Source organism: Drosophila yakuba, chromosome 3R (genome assembly GCF_016746365.2).
Source record: "Drosophila yakuba strain Tai18E2 chromosome 3R, Prin_Dyak_Tai18E2_2.1, whole genome shotgun sequence".
NCBI classification, from domain to species: domain Eukaryota; kingdom Metazoa; phylum Arthropoda; class Insecta; order Diptera; family Drosophilidae; genus Drosophila; species Drosophila yakuba.
Window position 1 is genome coordinate 4,568,809 of NC_052530.2, and position 6,000 is coordinate 4,574,808.

Consider the following 6,000-nt stretch of genomic DNA (forward strand, 5'->3'; position numbering starts at 1 on the left):
GGTTCTGAAACTAGAAATTCTTGTCTGCGCAGCAATCATCATCGAACGAGAGCAGCGGCCGAGGAGTCCGGAGGAGCTGGAGGGGATCAGACTGGAGGAGCTAGAGGAGCTGTAGGAGCTGGATGTTCGCCTTGTGATTTGTGGGCTTGCGGTACAATTTGAGCCGCGAGCTGTGGCTACCAATGGCCAGTTGTTACCCAGTCGCAAGTCTTCGCTTATGACAGGCGCAAACAAAATTATTCGGAATATAGAGCCGGCGAACAGTCGGCGGTAATCCCCATTCTTGGGGTCCAGCTCTTGGGTGAATCCTTGGCCATTTAGCCAGCCAGTCAGTCAGCCAGCCAAGGTGATGAACTGTCGGCAGTCTGGGGAGGCTCACACACATGTGTAGTTGTCGTCTTAAGTGCGCCTATTTGACATGTTTAGGTGTTTAGATGGCATGCCCGATATGCACCAAATTGATTTCGATTTGATAAGCTGCCACATTTCATCTCAGCCATTCGGTAGCTTCAATATATGGACTCCAATATGGCTTATCGCAGGCTCGGTACCGAGAAGAAGATACCCGGCTGAGAGTCAGGCGATTTGTGGATTGGGAAGTGGACCAACTATCTTCCAGCGAGGTGTCGCTGAACAGTCACTCAACAACCGACCGCAAACTATCGCAAACCGGACTTGGGTTTTCTCCTCCTGAAAACCACAAAAAGGACCGAGACCGGGACCGGAGGAATGTCATGCCGGCAATCTCCATAGTGCCCAGCTTAATATCTTTGCTTAACTGCTAATGAGTTGCCGTTAGTGATTTATTTCGTAAATAAATAGAATTGCCAGCAGTTAAGCCAAGTTCAACTTTGCATGCCACATGCAACACACGACATCGACACGAGCTCTACTTGACACACTAATCGGCTCGAAGCAAAAGCTGAATGGCAATTTAGGCACTGGGAAGCTCTTTTTTAAATATTATGAAAATCTATTGTTGGTGTATCTAATTACTAGAATATTTGGAATTGATTCACCGGTAAAGGAATATGCTGGAACACTTTTTTTTGTGCAGCACCCGATCTTAAGAAAGTTAGTGGAAGCAAACTTAAAGTTCATTTAGTTATGATTAACTCTATTCATGCGTCTTAATTTAAATTTCTACGAGTAAATTCTTTTCGTATAATTTAAGGTGCATAAACCCATTCTAAGGAAATACTGCCAGCTATTTTAAATTGACTCACTACCAACTTATACTACCTGGTAAGAACCCGCATTTCCAGACTCTGGATCTCAGGGCGTGCCCGTTAAGAAAATGTCAAGTTGGGGTTAGAGACCCCGCCGTAGTCAGTAGCGTAGTGCTATTAATAATCCCAGCCCTATCGCTCTGTCTGCGACATTTGACTAATTGAACAGCCCTGCTATATTATAGACAGATCAGCGAAAGTTGGCAGAGCCTTAGAATAGCCACACACACGCACTGCATCTGCATCTGCGTCTGCGTCTGGCCTAATCAAAACTAATTCATCATGGATGCTGCCGATGCATTAGCAGCATCGCTTAGGGCACCGGGATCCGGGCACTGGGGGCCATCGAGTGGCCAGGTAGCTGGATGGCCGGATGGCGGATGGCAGATGGCTACCTTGGCCGAAAGTATTCCCCAAGTAGCGCGTATCTATGGCCACATATTTCATCGTCGTCGTTGTCATCGGTCGTTGTCTCTTCCGCAACTCCAGGGAAGAGCTCAAACCGCTCGAAGAGCTCCCCGATGCCCAGAAGCTTTCTTGGCCATAAAGAAACTAGATCAATTTAATTTGTTTTCGGTTTTTCCTTTGCTCAGCTATTCACTGCTCTACTACACATTTTCGTAGCAGACTGGGCCCGATGCACATTGGAGACACTTTGCGGAAGCGTGCCACTTTGTCACGGAGCATTGTGCCGCGGGCGTTTTGCATCTGGCCATAGGCGCCGCTGGACACTCGATACTGGACTGGCGGACTAGTGGACGGTGGACTTGGGAATCCTTCTGCAGAGATGTCAGGCATCCAGAGAAGAATGTAGCTAATTCTAACGGGAACATTCTAAAGGACCACAAAACTCATTTTGACGAACATTTTATGTTATTGTTTAAGCTCAACGAAGGGGTTTTGCATGCCAAGATCTATCGCTATGAACATTGCTTAAGTCGGGCCAATCCCTAAGAAGTTATGCTTAATAATGGGTATCTGATACAAGAGTTACTGATAAAAATTTACTTAGTATATATAATTAGGCGATACCATTCGATTGATACTCTCAAATATTTAAAATGCTACTTTTCCCCTAATAAAAAATTCCAAGTATTCCTTAAATAGCCAAACACTAATAGTAGCTAGAGTGCCAGCACTGGGCTCCTGGTCAGCGATCGTTGGAATTCCTAATAAATGCATTGCTCGGGCCTTCGGGTCCCGCCTGCCTTATCAGTGTTTGTAATTAGCGCATTTGCATTAAAAATAGCAATAATTTCCCATAAAAGAAATGCCCAGCCGATCCAGACTTGTACATATATATTAAGGCCTTCTACCTCCTCTCGCTTTGGAGCTACGCAGTTGGCTGCTCCTTTGGGTAATTACTGCGAAGTGACAGGAAGTGGCAGAGAATTAAAATCGAAGCATTAAATAGATAGCTCACATCTGAGCTCACATATCGCCAGTCGCCTCGCAGACATCAATTAAATTTGTCTATCGTTTCAGCCTTCTGCTAACTGCCGCCCCGACTTTTCACTCGCTCCCCCGTAATTAACCATGCCTGCCCGGTGATTTCCCGGAGCCAGAGATGAACTAGTGGGTTTTACGCCCGAATCGGGTTAACCAGGCCTCTTAAATCGCAGGCCCTGTCATTGTAAACTAAGCATTCGGGGTTTATGTTAAATAAAAATGTGCTTTGTGGACATTAAATCATAATAATAGTCGCGTAAAAAAGAAAAATAAAATATAAACAACTTTATTATTACCAAAGTACAACTTTATTTATTATTTATTTTTATTATTTTTAACCAACTTTAAAAAAGTAGTTCATACAGATTTTTAAAGCCATGATAGTATTAGAACGAAATAGGGTTGCTGGAAGTAAACGTGGTCTTTTAATTTATGACTTGGCCAGTGATTGTCACGTGGAAATCGTTTGGCCATATCTTCATATTCCAATTAATCTTAAGTCCGGCTACGGCAATTATGATCACTAATTAATGGGTTTTTAAACCAACTTGGCAACGCGTCCTGCTCACGTTTGCGCCAATTACCAAAGTCCGGGCCACGCCCCCACCGCCCCTGGCCTGCAGTGACCAAGGCAAGGCGTGCACTTATTGATTCACAATTAATGTTGATTATCGCGATTGCATAGACCAAGCCTGATCCAAGAACGATACAATCCAATAGCACGCCTCGAATTTTCACAGATGCATCCGACGATTGGCGATTTAGGCTCATCTCTCAAAAATGCCGATGATGAGCCTTTACGCGGCGATTTATATTTTTCGGGCGGCCGATGATCGCGAATTCAGTAGCCGTTTCGACTGCCTAATGATGGCCCCCATTGCAGGAGCCGATGAATTATTACGCTAACCACAAGCCATGTTAGCACAACTGGTCCAGAAGTCTATTATTATTTATTCGAAAGCCTGCCAACGGTTGATCGCTCGATCGCCTGGATCGCCAAGATCGAAGCCCCTCGATCTTCGATCCTCTCCGATCTACAATCCACTGTTTTCGATCGGCGATCAACGGCCGCCGTTAACCGCACTACGCGGCCATCAATCATGAAATTATTGCCGCTCGATTTGGATTTGCATTCGAGTAAGGAAAAGGAAACCTTCGGATACGCAAAGAGTATTAGTAACTCAGTGATCGCACCATTCAAAAGTAGCCAGGAGAATCGAATAAGCTGAAAAGTAAACATATCAATTAGGAGAAAATTCTAAATGCAGCATAGGTATTACATACCACTTACCGGGGGTGTTTTGAATTACTTTAAATGGAGAGGAGTTCGAAAATCATACTGCAGCCTTGAAAATCCACTTTCTACTGGCGATCCCTTGCGTTAAAATTAATTAATGACTGGTTCAATTAAAATTGCAACATGCCGTTGAACAGGAGACCGCGATCCAAGCTTAGTGGCTTCGTCCGCTTGGAGCGGAATCCTTCCTGCCCCCGTTCCTGCTGTCCCTTCGGCTTGGCGACTCCCATGTACAACTTGTAGCTACAACTTGCGTGCGACGTTCCTTGATGAGCATCAGCAGCAGCAGCAACAAATACAAATGCTGCAGCAACAAAAGCGGCAGCAGCAACATGTGTTGGTCGCTGCTAATCTGGCTTGACTTTAACTCGAGCCACTCTCTGTGTGTCCTTAGGCAAACGTTGGTTCTGCATACCATGCACTCAAAAAAACCGGATATTTTAAGAACATAATCATCTCAAAGAGTAAGCTTAAACTTCCCTAAAAACATTTTTTTATATATCATATTTATATTATTATATTTAATTTTTTTAAATATGATAGAATAGTTTACAAAACTAGGACTGACATTAGAAGTAATATAAGTTATATTATTAATTTGAATTCCTTTATTTTATATATGTTAAAGTTATGTTGAAACATAAATCAAGTTCTGACTAAAGAAAACCTCTTCTCGTTTTGAACATATTTAGTCCTCATTTATTTGCAGTATATTCTAAAATAAGAAACGCCACATTTTTTCTAGTGCACACACACTCAGACAATACTCAGGTGTAAAAATCAATTTAGTTTCCCCCCCTGCACCTATCCCGCGCTCCTGCTACTCGGCTCACGTCCTTGGTAATTTGTGGCGAAAATGGAAAATTGCTGTTCAATTATTGGTTGCCATGTAAATTTGTTCTCGGCCCAGGTGACAAGAATTCTAATAACTTGCTTAGGAGCTGGACTCGTGGCCAGATCGCCGCGTTCATCGTTCCTCCACCGGCCACCCAATTTCACCTCCTCGTTGCTCCAGAGGGCTACTTACACTTATCAGCCATTTAGGAGGAAATTTATTTTGGGTCCAGCTCTTGGTCTTCTTTCTTGATTCGTTGAAACCAATTAGTTTGGCTGGCGACCACACACGTGACGGGGAAATTAGCATTTCTTTACAAATTCCCCCAACGGTATTTAATGTAAAAGCTCATAGATAACAAAACTCGATCTCCTGCCCCGTAGGAAATAAAGAGCACTATCTCAAGAAATATAAATAAAAATAACTTGGGGTAATTATCACAACATACCCAAAACAAAACGCATCGGCAAATTAGCATTTAAATTGTTAAGAGCTGCGACTTGATGTTGAGTTTACTTTGGCTGGCTCTCAAATTCCCTAGGTATTCGGCACGTATCTTCTGGGTTCGCTGATAAGAAGCCGAAAATGGTGCACTTATTGACAACTTTAACGAGTTGTCGACAAAACAACAACCACATCACCACAACAGCAACGAAACGAAATCAAAGCGATTTCTTAAGAGCATATCTTAAGGTATTTTGGGCTAAAAGACAAAAAAAGCTACCAGCATAAGCCAACCAAAAAGCCCCATTCCATGGCTCAAACATGGGGGCGATCTTCATATAAATGTCGAATTGTGAGCCACAACATGATGCAAATTGATTGCAGCTCGAAGGGGCAAAACAAAGGCAACCTGGACCACCTACTCACAGCCAAATTCACAGACTTTGATTAACTGCCCTGCGTTTGCGACAAATTTTATATTAAACGCTTCACTGGCCACTGGGAAATGGTGGAGTGGTGGAATGGTGGAAAGAGGGCAATAATAACGAAGTAAATGCAACAAGTGGAAGCAAGAATTTATGATGCCATTGTCTTCTTCCAGAATGATTTCGTTGAATACGCATATTTAACGGTCCAATTGAGTTGTGCCCAGGGTAAGTACCATCTTCGACCCGGGCAACAGCCGTCGTCTTAACTTGGCTGACAACATAAAAACTTTTATGCGCATTCCTTGACTTCAAGTTCAG